The sequence below is a fragment of the Anolis sagrei genome, chromosome 5, assembly GCF_037176765.1.
Source record: "Anolis sagrei isolate rAnoSag1 chromosome 5, rAnoSag1.mat, whole genome shotgun sequence".
NCBI lineage: Eukaryota > Metazoa > Chordata > Lepidosauria > Squamata > Dactyloidae > Anolis > Anolis sagrei.
Window position 1 is genome coordinate 101109407 of NC_090025.1, and position 15386 is coordinate 101124792.

The 15386-nt window shown below is 39.1% G+C and overlaps 1 long non-coding RNA gene across 1 annotated transcript in view; it reads left to right on the forward strand.

The window, feature by feature from the left end:
* Nucleotides 1-2223: 2223 nt before the first annotated feature.
* Nucleotides 2224-15386, forward strand: part of LOC132775418 (uncharacterized) — a 70967-nt gene continuing 57804 nt past the window's right edge. Inside the window, exons 1-2 of the long non-coding RNA XR_009631532.2 lie at nt 2224-2294; nt 2884-2934. This is a non-coding gene — a long non-coding RNA (uncharacterized lncRNA). The remainder of the gene's footprint in view (nt 2295-2883; nt 2935-15386) is intronic.

A 15386-nucleotide genomic window follows, 5' to 3' on the forward strand; every position in this document is an offset into this window, starting at 1 on the left:
CACTCATCCACCCGCCTACCTAGACACTAAACCACCCACTACTTCATTCACTCATCCATCCACTCATACATCCACTCATCCACCACCTACCTATACACTCAACCACCCACTACTTCATTCACTCATCCATCCACTCATACATCCACTCATCCATCCACCTACCTATACACTCAGCCACCCACTACTTCATTCGCTCATCCATCCACTCATCCACCTGCCTACCTATACACTCAGCCACCCACTACTTCATTCACTCATCCAGCCACTCATCCAGCCACTCATCCATCCACCTACCTATACACTCAACCACCCTCCCAACTTGAAGTACTTGCACCTCTTAATAGCCAGCATCCTCTTGGACCGGCTCCACACACTCCAACCTTCTTTGTAGTCTTTGCCTTCTTGCGGAAGATAAGCTTCGTCTGGCTACCGTATCTGCTTCTTTGGTTTTCTCGATATTCAGTGAGAGGCCGAGCTTCTCCTAGGCTTCTGCAAAGGCATTTAGAGTGGCTTGTAGGTCTTTCCTGAATGCACACAGATGACATTGTCATCAGCATATTGGAGTTCTATAACAGATGTTGCTGTGACCTTGGTTTTGGCTTTCAGTCTGCTGAGGTTAAATAGCTTGCCATCTGTCCAATAGATGATTTCACTTCAGTGTGAAGCTTCCCATCAACAAAATGAAGTATGATAGCACTGAAGATGGAAAATAAGGTTGGGGCAATAACGCATCCCTGTTTGACACCTATTTCCACCTTACATAAGTCACTTTGGGAGCCATTGCTGTCCAAGACTGTTGCCATCATGTCATCGTGGAGGAGCCACAGACTGTTCACAAATTTGTTAGGGCACCCAATTTTTTGGATGATGGCCCAGAGAGAACTGCGATTCACGGTGTCAAATGCCTTTGCAATGAATGCCATGGACAGAGGTTGATTTTGTTCCCTGCATTTTTCTTGGAGCTGTCGTGCAGTGAAGATCATGTCCACTGTTCCTCAGAGGGGTGGAAGCTGTTCTGGGATTCTGGGAAGGTGTCTTCTGAGAGGGGTAGAAGGCGATTTGCAAGGATTCTTGCAAAGATTTTCCCAGCGGAGGTTAGAAGGGAGATACTTCGATAGTTTCCACAGTCTGTTCTCTCCCCTTTTTGAAGAGGGTGATGATGGTGGCATCCTTGAAATCTGCTGAGATTTTCTTGGTCACCCACACTTTTTCTAGAGTTGTGTCAGCTCAGGTCCTCCCTCTTTAAAGATTTCAGCAGGGATCCCATCAGGTCCACTGGCTTTGTTATTTTTTTGTTGGCTGATGGCATTGCTGACTTCCTCCAAACTAAGGAGTGCTGCAAGCTCATCCCTGATTTGTTGTCGTGGGATTTGTGAGAGAACCTCTTCGGCCACATTGGAGCTGCGATTCAGGAAGCTTTGGTAGTGCTCTTTCCAACGTAGTGCAATTGATTTTTTGTCCTTCAGAAGTAATAAGCCTCAAATCTGCAAGACCAAGTCCCTATATAGAACAATTATTCAGTTATCTCGGGAGGGAGCAAAGATTATTGCCTATCCCTCACTTTTTGTCCCTTGGGAGCCATCTACATTAATGTAGGTCAAGGCTAGCTTCAAACTGTGACAGCCAGACAACAACTACCACAAAAGTGTGCAAAAGAAGGTCCTTAATATGCATCAGTGCTTTGTGCCTTGTGTAATCACTATCCAGGTGTCAAGTTGGTTCCAGGACTTCCTGTGTAACCATCTGCACCATGTAATCACTTACTTCAATATTGGTTTTAAACTGCATTAAATAGTCCCTGTAGATGAGGCCTTGGTGCATGCTATGCTAGAGCACTTCAGAATCTATTTGTAATATGCATGGAAATATCAACCATTGCTGCAGAGTTTCAAAATCCCAGCAGTTTGAACTGGAAACTGAGAAGCCTAATGCATTTTGCAAATGCTGCTTTTCTGCGGAGAGCAGCTGCTGAAGCAGAGCCAAAAGAAGTCGTATTGACCTCTGTATCTATTCTGCTGTATTTGAAAATATATGACTTGGAACTGTAATAGTGTCTGATTGGTTGGCCATGAAAACATAAGAGTTCGGGGAGGGGGGGTGGGCTGACACCATATTTGGACTGTACGGTCGTTGTGTAATCCAATTTTATGCGGTGCAGAATGCTTTGCATGAGATTCTACCCACCAGGAGATGGCAGCAAAATGGAAAAAGTAAGCACGAACTGAGCCTGCAGTGGACAAAAGATTTGAGATTTCCAACAGCCTTAGTTTCACTAGCCTGTTTTGAAATACAAGGTAAGTTAGCAAGGGCATAATCTTGGGCTAGCCATTCCTCAGCAATAGTGTGCATACATCTGACCTATATGTTTGGTATATTTAAGATTTATGATGATGATAATTGTTTTTGCATCACCAGGTTTTTTATGTAAAACTTCAATTTCATGCCTGTATGAAGACCCTACCTCACCCCTACACACACACACATCAATCTTGGTAGATAATAAATGTGTTTTGAGGGGGGTCTTTTATATTATTTGAAACCTATTTTTGTTTTCCGACTGTTTGCAATATTGACAACAAAATATTTCTGATACTGAAGGTTTATTAGTTGCAAATAAGGCCAAAATGCATAGGCAGGTTATTTTCTGGAGTTGGTGAAAACTTAATTGTAATCATTTTACATCATGAGTAACATTTTGCATGAAAAAGAAATTAAATGTATAACTAAACAAAACAGTCCTGCATTTTGAAATCAAACTTTGTCTGTTAGTATTGCTGTTTTTAGGTGTGTGGTCAGTTGCATTTTGCGATCTTCTATTTTGAGATGTGTAGGCATGGAAACAATCCCATTGAAACGAATGTGTGTATGTTTGTTCGATTGTAGGTCTAAAGCTACAGAGTGGATTTCCCGGCTTGATGAGAAGTAAAGGAAAAAGTAAGGAATATGGTTCATAATCTATCATTCATCCGTTTTGCTTTGAGAATAAGTTTTAATTTAAAAGTTTAACAATAATTTTTGAATAATCTTTTAAAACTTATTTTCTGATATAAAACTTATTTTACTCGGTGTCTGGTACTGTTCCTTAATTTTTTTTAACCTACAACATAAACCATATTAGTGTGTAGTTGAGCATTTCCATTTTGATTATGAGTACCAAGAATTCAATAGGACTGCTGTACAGATGCTAGGAATATATAATAATTAAGGGGTGCATATGCTCGGAATAATTATCACTTTATGTTGAAAATACTCACCAAAAGAAAACCTGCGCTGCACTGGATATGTTGATACATATTGTGGGGAATTAATCTGAACTATCCTATTGATGTGGGATATTTTTAATCCTCCTCTTCACCTTATTCACCTTTCTAACCAATATTTTGACAGTTGTAGTGATAATGCTCCCCATTTCCGCTAACTCCACCCAATGTAAATGTTGTGCTGCAAATGTCTTTGATGGTAAATAACCCCAGGGTTAGTTTGCGCATGTCTTTGCTCAATACAGAGCCTGCTGTTTGTGAACAGTTGAAAGCGGCGCATCCCTATTCAGAACTAGAAATGTGAATTTCGGGGTGGCATCTCTGAAGGAGGCACTGGAATGGGCGTTGCATATCTTCTTTCAATTCCTTGGAGAGGCTACAAATAAAAGGCGAAGGGAAAATATATATATACCATGCATCATAAGATACATATTCCCAACCCAGACTGGAAAGATTGAAATGTCAGCATACTGAGATATTGCAGTTTTAGACGGAACATTAGAAAAGTGGATTTATCCTGTGAACCAAGTTAAAATGTAGTTAGCAAAAGCTAGAAAGCTGCATTTCATACATAGAGTTTTGCTCTTTCTTGAATGGCATTACCTCATCAGGAATCCATTCAGGAAAAAATAATTGCTGTACTCAGAAGGGCTGATTTAAGTTAGCCAAGATTTTAGCATGAATGTAATATATTTATTTATAAAAATATAAATATAAATATAATAAAATACAATGCAGTGCAATAAAATAAAATAAAATAAAATGAAATGAAATGAAATGAAATGAAATGAAATGAAATACAATACAATACAATACAATACAATACAATACAATACAACACAAATGTAATATTCGTTTGTGGGATTAACGTAACTCAAAAACCACTGGGCGAATTTGGACACAATACACCTATCAGGCCAACGAGTGACCATCACTCATAAAAACACTGAAAAACACAACAGAAGAGACTTAAAAAGCCAAAAATAAAAAAAAACATTACAATGCATGCACAAAACCACATATATACGCATATACACAAATATATACACACACATATACACATATATATACACATACAAAACACAAAATACACAGACTGGGCCACAGCAATGCGCGGCAAGGGATGGCTAGTATATATATATATATATATATATATATCTTCATTTTCGAGTAAAACACCCCTTGCCTAATAAGTTGCATTTGTTTTGAAGTTTATCATTTTGCATTAAAATGTGTTTGATATGCAAAAGCGCAGGCTCAGTCAACATGGATTTAATCCAGGATTCCCTTAGATGTTATCTAAGGCTGGATCTATGCTGCCATATAAAATCCTGATGATCTGCTTTGAACTGGATTATACGGCAGTGTAGACTTATATAATCCAGTTCAAAGCAGATAATGTGGATTGTCTGCTTGGATCATCTGGATTTTATGGCAGCGTAGAAGGGGTCTAACATGTCAAATAAACAAGTAAAAGAAGAAAATCCCACAAAATGTTTACCTGGAAGTAAATCCCATTCAAAACAGTGAAATTCATTTAGGTGTAAACAGGGCTAGACCAGGACATTACTGTGGGAGGAGAAGAGAAAGTACAAATTTCCCAAAATTCTTGGTTAAATATCATTTTAATGTGATAATAAGACTTCGCTTGCAACAAGTTACACATTGCTTCCATTGAGGATTTTCTGGGATTTTGGTTGACCAATTAATCATCTTCCATTGTATTTTTATATTAGAATTATTATTATTATTATTATTATTATTATTATTATTTGAAACACAACAAGATGAGTCCACAGCAGACAAGCTCTCTCTGCTGGCTGTTGTATTGGAACATTATTATTATTATTATTATTATTATTATTATTATTATTATTATTATTAACACAACAAGATGAGTCCACAGTAGACAAGATCACTCTGCCAGCTGTTGTATTGGATTATTATTATTATTATTATTATTATTATTATTATTGTGTTGTTGAAGGCTTTAATGACCAGAATCATTAATCATTGCTGTGAGTTTTCCGGGCTGTGTGGCCATGTTCCATAATAATAATAATAATAATTATTATTATTATTATTATTATTATTTATATCCAGCTTTATTTCTCCCAAAGTTGCTTAAAATAAAAGCATTAGCATACAATTTAAAATAGACAAATATGCAAACATTAAATATAAACAGTATTTTAAATTGAAATTAATAATTTATATTCTGTCTTAATCTAATAACTATATTTATTTATTATTTATTTACATTATTTCTATCCCGCCCATATCAGCCCGAAGGCTAACTGTAATCCAAATACAAATTTACCTTTGTGGTTTTATTTTAGTGTTTTGTTCCCTCAACTGGGAATGAAGTATAAAGAAGAACACAGCCAAGACACAAATCCAGTCAAAGTTAAATAAATCTGAAAGAGAGCAAAAAATGTCTTTGAGATACACACACACATACACACACACGTACAGTATGTGGGTTTAACAGGAAGGTTAACATAATTTATTTTCTACCTCTTACATTAGTGACGTGTTTGAGGTTAGCATTGGAGGGAGAGAAAATTACATGTAGCTTTGAAACATTTATTAATATTTTGATTTCGCATTAAACTAAGTACACCGTATGTCGGGGGGGGGGGATTCACTTTCAAGGAGGCAAACATATTATTTGGTCTGTACTTTTTTAGACATAACTAAGTGGTGAGTAGCAAATATTAATTTGTTGATGTGAATCAGCTACTTCATAAATACCTTTAAAACAATATTAATGTGGAGGAGAGTATGCAATACCTATGTAACATTACCAGTAGTTAGCTCTTTCAGATGTATGCACCTTGATTTATGAGCTTCTATTTACATATAGCCATGAAGGTACTTTTCCCAACAGTTGAAAATATTAGCACAGACAGTGAGAGTAGATCCTCTAAGAAAAAAGTACGTAAATATGTACAAATCACGTCCATCACATGCAGGGGGTTATTATAACACTGTTGGAATAGTTATTAAATTTTCCTTCACAAAATAGAAAGCTATATTATATCACTACCTCTGAGGATGCTTGCCATAGATGCAGGCGAAACGTCAGGAGAAATGCCTCTAGAACATGGCCATATAGCCCGAAAAAACCCACAAGAACCTAGTGATTCCAGCCATGAAAGCCTTCGACAATACTATATTATAAAATTTTAGTAAAAGTTTCTATTTCTGAGTAGTGTTTTGACATTCAAAAATGTTCGTTATGTACTGTTATTTGAGAGAACATCCTATTAAACACTATAGGATGCCTTTTTCAATTAATATGCATAACTCTGACATGAAGTTTCACAGTTGGTAAATATAACTGAAAATAGTCCATAGACTTAATTTAAAGTATTCGCATTTTTCGGTTATTTTCATCAGAACGAAAAGAACAGACATAATCCTCTTTTGAGGAGGTGCTATAATCTAGAAATATTGTCCAGTCCTAATCTGTGAATCACATAATAAATGGTCATAGCCTTGAATCTTCTCTCCTTCAGAAAATGTAACATTTTTGTCAAATTCGGTGTTAGTAATATAATAAAATGAAACCTGGAAACTTGTGCAAGTCTAATGTACGCCTAGCAAAGAGCAAGCCACACTATATTTAGTGGGACTTATTACAAAGTAAATGGCCATAGCATTACAATTGTAAATTTAATAAAATATTTACATAATACTAGCTGTCCCCTGCCACGCGTTGCTGTGGCCCAGTCTGATGATCTGGAAAATAAAGTAATGAGAAAGTTTTGGTTTCTAATATATGTAATTTCTTTCTGCTTGTGGGTAAACAGTATTTCTTGCTGTTTCATTGTCAGTGTTGATGTGGAGATTGTCTGGTTTGCCTACTCTGGAACATGCAACATATAACTGTCCTTCTTTAGGGGTACTTTTCAAATCTATACTATATATCTCTCTGTGTGTGAATCATATATATCTATCTATATCTATGGCTGGATGGCTCTTTGTCAGGAGGGCTTTGATGACATTTTCTTGCCCTGGTGAAGGGAGTTGGACTGGATGGCCTTAAGTATTTTCTGTTGCTCATGGGGGTTCTGTGTGGGAAGTTTGGCCCAATTCTGTCATTCATGGGGTTCAGAATGCTCTTTGATTGTAGGTGAACTATAAATCCCAGTAACTACAACTCCCAAACGTCAACGTCTATTTTCCCCAAACTCCATGTTCATATTTGGGTATATGGAATATTTGTGCCAAGTTTGCTCCAGATCCATCATTGTTTGAGTCCACAGTGATCTCTGGATGTATGTGAACTACAACTCCCAAACTCAAGATCAATGTCTACCAAACCCTTCTAGTGTTTTCTGTTGGTCGTGGGAGTCCTATATGCCATGTTTGGTTCAATTCCATCATTGGTGGAGTTCAGAATGCTCTTTGATTGTAGGTAAACTATAAATCCCAGCAACTACAACTCCCAAATGACAAAATCAATTTTTTAGTGAAAGACATACATTGGGTTGTTAGGTGTTTTATGTCCAAATTTGGTGTCAATTCGTCCAGTGGTTTTTGAGTTCTGTTAATCCCACAAACAAACATTACATTTTTATTTATATAGATACCTGATATTAGATTTCATAAAGCAAAATCCATTTTTAAAAAATGTTTAAAATATTGTATCAAGGAACAAAATAACCAATATTACGATTATGTAAAATATAGGCAGTCTCTGAGTTACAAACATTCGACTTCCAAATAACTCATACTTAAGAACAGGGGCAAGACAACAGAGTTCTAGTTTTTAATTGTTTAATTTATAGTTATATGTTATTGTTTTGGATGTGTGATGTACTGCTTTTATTGTATGTGAAGCATTGAATTTTTGCCAATGTATTTGATGTGAACCACTTTGAGTCCACCCAGGAGTGAAAAAAAGCGGTATATAAATATAATAAATTAATTAATAAGAAGAATCAATTTCTCAAAAGTGACGTTCACTCCTGGAAAAGTTATCATGGAAAAGTTTCCACCATCTACTTCTCTGGCCCTGGAACTCAACAAAAAAGCTCCTGTTTTGTAGCAGCTTTCCTATGAGGCGGGTGAGGTGGTCGTCCTTTGTGATATTATACATTTTTCTCAGGAGGAGGCGGTGGTTCACAGTATCATAGGCTGCTGACAGGTCTATGAAGACAGCTCCTGTGATCTGCTGCTTTTCAAACCCATCTTCTATGTGCTGAAATGATAAGACATGATTCCTCATGTTTCCATTTTATTAATTTATTTTTGTTAATTTATATACTGATTGCTCTGTACCTGGCAATAATAAGTGTATGATTTATGCTCCTTTCATGTTCAGGAAGTTTAATATATAGTTGATGCCAGTTTTTCAAAATTGGCGACCTTTCCATTTTTGGCTGCCAACTCCATTGTTTTTATCTGCTTTCAGGAAAGAACTGAAATGGAAGATACTATAGTGTTGATCTCTCTCTCTCTCTCACACACACACACACACACACATGATATTTTACATTTGAGGAATAAAGCAAAACTGTAGGTTCTCCCTATGGTAAAATAATAGATTTTTAAAATCTTTAGCAGTTCATATTTGCTACAATCATCACTCTGTATATATATATATATATATATATATATATATATATATATATATATATGGCAGTGCAAAGTTTCTGTTCCTGGAGTTAATTAGTTATGGATGGCAAGAGGAGGAGGAGAAGTGGAGTAAACCAGCCTGGTGATTGCCAGTCAAACTTGCCTCCACTCCCTTATCACATAATCCGGTTTTCTCTTCCTTGCATGCATGTGGCCGGGGGGGGGGGGGGCTTGAGGGGCTCCAGCCCCTCCCCCTGAAATTCTCATGGTGGTTCGCGAAAAGGCCTTACTGGTGCATTATTTAAACTGTTATGTTTATTCATATCATGATCTGATCACCATGCTCAATATATCCCATATGCATGGGGGTATTGGGGTAACGATACAAAAGGTTTGCTAGGCTAGACCCTCTTTCACTCAGACTCAGCCCCCCCCCCCCCACGAAACAAACTCAGCCCCCCCCCCCCCCGAAACGAAATCCTGGCTACGGGCCTGCTTCCTTGTGAAAATATTTCCAGATCCCTGCTGTCTCTTCTGTATTTTTTTTAAAGGGGCTGTCTATCCTTATGACCTTAGCCTGAGGAATAGCTCTTCATCATCAGAAAAAGCTTAGGAGAAACATTTATTTATTTCGAACATGTGTACCCCGTCCTTCTCAACCCCGAGGGGGGACTCGGGGACAATGGCAGCAATTCAATGCCGACAATATACAAAACACATTATATGCAACATTATACAATAGGTAAAAACATTAGGTTAAAAATCCATTTAAAACATTATTATTCACCACATAGCTGAATCCATGTCTGATTTATTGACCAACGAACCAGTCCAAAGCCTGTCATATTATTACTGCCAAACCTACTATCAGAATTCCTGGTCCCAAAACCATGTTCTGAGCTTCTTTCTGAAAGAGAGGAGGGATGTAGCTGACCTGATCTCACTAGGGAATGCATTCCAAAGGTGGGGGCCACCACTGAGAAAGCCCTGTCTCTTGTTCCCATTTGTGAAGCAGGCAGAACTGAGAGCAGGGCCTCAGAATCTTGGATTCCGAGGCAGGACGTAGAGGAAGATGCGTTCGGACAGGTAAGCTGGACCGGAATCATATAGGGCTTTATAGGCCAAGACCAGCACTTTGAAACATCTTAACAATAACAGCAGTTTGATAACGTAATCTTTTATTTAGAGGGCTTCTGGCAAAGGCAGATGATCAATCTAGCTCTGGGTCCCTTAGGTTTTGAGTAAGTGGTAGGATTATATACAGAGGCGGCCCTAGGTAATTTTCAATGGTAAGCAAACAGTATTTTGGCAGCACCGCCGACCCCCCCCCCCCCCCAACCAATCATTGATATATATTTTCTGTTCGTCATGGGAGTTCTGTGTGCCATATTTGATTCAATTACATCACTGGTGGAGTTCAGAATGCTTTTGATTTTAGATGAACTATACATCCCAGTAACTATAACTTGCATATGTCAAGGTCTATTTTCCCCCAAAAGTACCTCAAGAGCACCCCTGGGCAAAATCAACTATACTGCAAATGCTTACTTTGCATAATGGGTTGAGCCGCCCCTGATTATATGGTTTTAGTCCTGTGCCCCTCTGATCTGGGACTACTTTTTTGGTTTCTAGGCAGAAAGATTTGCCACTACATTTGCTTACATTTGTAACATTTGTTCTGATTAAATCAACAGCTCTTAAAGTATGCTCCATGGAGCCCTTGGGGCTCTGGAAAGCATACTGAGGGGCTTTCCTTTCTCTTTCCTGCTCCTCTTCCTCCGAGCATGTCTGGCACGGTGACTTTCCCGCCATGAGGGCAGGAGCGAGGGAGGGGGGAATGGGTGCAGGCCTGGAAAGGAAGGCATTACATGAAGGGAGGAAGGCCCTACTGAGGTGGAAGGCAAGGTCTCTCTCAGGCTCAGTCTCCATGGCCGAGCCTCCTTCCTGCTCCCACCAGAAGCTGCAGCGGCAGCAACATTGTCCTCCCGGGGCACCCCCTTGCTACCCAGACCGCTTCCCCCATGCCCACAAGCCATGCAAACCCTTTCCCCCATTCTTTCTTTGCTTCTAGAACACTATTTCCCTCCCACCACTTAAGGGGTGCTTTAATTTTGCTTTTACTGCATTGCAGAAGGGGATTGGACTGGATGGCCCATGAGCTGGCTATTATTATTATTATTATTATTATTATTATTATTATTATTTGAAACACAACAAGATGAGTCCACAGCAGACACTCTGCTGGCTGTTAAATTGGATCACACATCAGACACTTCCCAAGTGTCTAGGACTGTGTGATGTATCAGCAAATGATGCATGCAGATCCCAGTAAGGTGGCCTTCTGCAGCTGGCAGGTGGTAATTTTGTCAGCTCCAATTGTGTTTAAGTGCAGGCCAAGGTCTTTAGGCACTGCACCAGTGTGCCGATCACCACTGAGACCAACTTTACTGGCTTGTGCCAGAGTCTTTGCAATTCAATCTTTAAATCCTCATATCATGTCAGTTGTTTCTCTTCAGTCCTGCTGTAACCTGGGATTGCAACATCAACAATACATACTTTGATTTTTAACATGACTGTGAGGTCAGGAGTATTATGCTCCAGAACTCTGTCTGTCTGAATTTGGAAATCCCAGAGGAGTTTGACATGTTCATTTTTTGTAACTTTTTCTGGCTTGTGATCCCACCAGTTCTTTGTCGCAGGCAGATGGTATTTGTGGCACAAGTTCCAATTAATCATCTGAGCAACGGTGTTGTGCCTCTGTTTGTAGTCTGTCTGTGCAATCTTCTTGCAGCAGCTTAGGATGTGATCTATTGTTTCATCTGCTTCCTTGCAGAGTACATTTGGGATCTGTCATCGACTTTTCAAATCTGACTTTGATGGCATTTGTTCTAATGGCTTGTTCTTAGGCTGCCAGAATCAGACCCTCCGTCTCCTTTTTCAGAGTCCCATTTGTGAGCCACAGCCATGTTTTTTCTTTGTCAATTTGGCTCTCAATTTTTGCCAGAAACTGTCCACGGAGTGCCTTCTTTTGCCAGTTTTCTCTACTCTGGATTGTGTTTCTATGATATTTCCTCTTTGTCTTTTGCACTTTAAGCAGTTTACTACTGACTTCCCTCAATGTTGGTTCTTGACTGCCTTTCAAATAATCTGCCAGTGCATTTTTCTCTTTTTCTACCATTTGTTTCACTTGCAGAAGCCCTCTCTCTGCCTCCTGATTTTCTGGGCAGGTAAAGTCTGTTGACATCACTACATGGGTGTAATGAGTAGTGGATTGTCATCAGTTTTCTTGTTCTTCTGTCCAGATCATCCAGCTCTGCTCCTATTATTATTATTATTATTATTATTATTATTATTATTATTATTACTACTACTACTACTACTACAAAGGCCCATCTGTCAAAATGCAATGGGTCAAAAAGTTTGCCCATGCATGACATATATACATTAGATATATTATATAATGGGACTCCACAAGAAACTTTTGCTTCAAAAAGGGCTCAGAGGCTGAAAAGGTTTGAGAATCACTGGATTAAATGATAGCTCTTCAAGAACCTCAACAGTTTTACAAAGTCTTTGACCTTTTTTGCCAAAGAATATTGGTGCTTCACCAAACTACAAATCCCTGGATTTCATAGCATTGAGCTATAGCAGTTAAAATGGGGCAATGCTGCATTAATCCTACAGTGTAGATCCTTGTTTGTTTGTTTGTTTGTTTGTTTACTGTATTTGTATGCCACCCTTCTCAGCCCTCAGGCAACTCAGGGTGGTTTTAACACAGCCACAAACTTTCTAAGTGACTTCAGCAATTACTCTTTTATCCAGTGCTTCATTTGCAATGTAAGACTCACACGCACACACACACACACGTATGTATGTATGTATGTATGTATGTATGTATGTAATGTTCGTTTGTGGTATTAACAGAACTCAAAAACCACTGGACGAATTGACACCAAATTTGGACACAAGACACCTAACAAACCAATGTATGTCCTTCACTCAAAAAACATTGATTTTGTCATTTGGGAGTTGTAATTGCTGGGATTTATAGTTCACCTACAATCAAAGAGCATTCTGAACACCACCAATGATGGAATTGAACCAAACTTGGCACACAGTTCTCCCATGACTAACAGAAAATACTGGAAGGGTTTGGTGGGCAGTGTCCTTGGTTTTGGAGTTGTAGTTCACCTACATCCAGAGATCACAGTGGACTCAAACAATGATGGATCTGGACCAAACTGTACACGGATACTCAATATTCCCAAATGTGAACACTGGTGGAGTTTGGGGGAAATAGAATCTTGACATTTGGGAGTTGCAGTTGCTGGGATTTATAGTTCACCTACAATCACAGAGCATTCTGAACCCCACCAACAATAGAATTGGGTCACAGAACCTCTATGTGGGCCACAGCAATGCGTGGCAGGGGACGGCTAGTATAGATAGATAGATAGATAGATAGATAGAGTAGTGATTTTCTGGGTTGCTGTAAAGATAACTAATACACATGTGCTTGAGAGACTGTGGGCAGAAAAGTCCGTGCCAACCTGGGTTTAAAAAACTGTACTCTGCATGCCATCTCAAAAGTCTGAGCTTTCTGCGGGCATTGTCTGCATGTTTTCCTGGTACCTACCAGGAGAACAGGGAGACAACCCACACCCCCTTACCAAACCCCTTAAAACCCCTTTTAAAAAGAAAATTATTTACGGGGTTGACCAGGCCCGTAGCCAGGATTTCGTTTCGGGTGGGGGGGGGCTGAATTTTTTTTCAGGGGGAGTTTCGGGGGGAGCTGAGTTTTGGGGGGGGGGCTGAGTCTGAGTGAAAGAGGGTCTAGCCTAGCAAACCTTTTGTATCATTACTCCAATACCTCCATGCATATGGGATATATTGAGTATGGTGATCAGATCATGATATGAATAAACATAACAGTTTAAATAATGCACCAATAAGGCCTTTTCGCGAACCACCGTGAAAATTTCGGGGGGGGGGGTTCGGGGGCCCCCCGAACCCACCCACCCCCCCCCGGCTACATGCCTGGGGTTGACATTTCCTTTCTGCTAGCCCTCTCCTGACAATTAGGAATGATGCGCCAGGAGAAGGGGGAAATTTAGGAAATTTAGGCATTTAGGAAGAAGCTCAAAACCTGGCTTTTTGAGCAAGCGTTTGGCTAATCAGCGCAATTGTACACAGAATGACGGTAAACTGAACATAGGAACGGTATAAGGATATGAGACTGGATCTTGGTTGCGATCGAGGCACTGTATGAATGGTTGTGTGTTTGTTATTGGGTATGCTGTGTTTTAATTGTTATTGTTGTGGTAATTAATATTGTGTAAACCGCATTGAGTCACCTATTATAGGTTGAGAAACGCGGTATAGAAATAAAGCAAATAAATAAATAAAATAAATAAATAAACAGGAGCAATTTTCCTCCCCCCTTCTCCTGGCGCATCATTCCTAAGCAACAGGAGAGGGCTGGCAGAAGGGAAATGTCGGCCTCATAAGTAATTTTCTTTTTTAAAGGGGTTGGGGGGTTGTGAAGGGGGTTGGAGCCCTCTCACGTTTCCCTGGTTTGATTCAACCCAGAAAATACAAGATAGCTGTGCAGACAGCCCTTTTAGAAGTCCCAGGAGATTAGCCAGTCCAGACAGCGGCCATAGTGGGTTTGCCCCAATTTACAAATGATCTTACCACAAAGCAGAGTTTTCCCCTGAGACATCATCTGGGCACCCCAAGAAAAATGCAAGAGAGTGCGCACTTTAGGTGCTGTCTGGATGTGCCCTGTGTTAGAAAGAGAGACTGGGAGAAGTAGGGATGTGTGTGTCCTTCTGTATATGTATTTTCAGCTATGTGTTTTCTGTATGCATTGCTGAAAATAAAAAACCCAAACAGCTTTATAGACTTGGAGGTTTGGAGTGTGGTGGCTTATTTTGGAACCCTTCATAGTTTGATTTATATGGGCTTCAATAAAACTGTTCATTTGGTTCAGCCTCAGTTGAAGAGACAAGACATCTGCTTCTTTCTGTGAGATTGCCAGTAATTATTCCTTCCTGTGGAAAAGCCACTAAAGCTAAGGCCCTCTTCCTATGTCTGATGTGTGAAAGTTTTAAAGTGTTACTGGTTGCAAAAGTGAGTTATGGCCTACCTATTTCAGAAACGATGCTAGAGTAATTACTGTAGTTCTTCGATTTTAAGATGCATCCCACTCTGCATCTCTTAAAAACAGTGTGCGCCTTAGAATTTCTTGTACTGTTTTAATGTATGTATGTATGTATGTACGTAAAACTTTTGATCTTTCAGTAGTATTGGAATTAATGTGTATCTTACAATCAATGGTGTCTTAGAATCAAAGAAATGTGGTAATTCATTTAGATAGTTGGCATTTTTAATGCTTTAATTGCTATTATTATTTATTACTATTGTTGGCATTGAATGAATGCCTGTTGTGAAACCACCCTCCGGGGATGAGAAGGAGAGTATACAAATATGTGGAATAATAAATAAATAAATAAATAATTTTTGAAAGATGTAAACCTG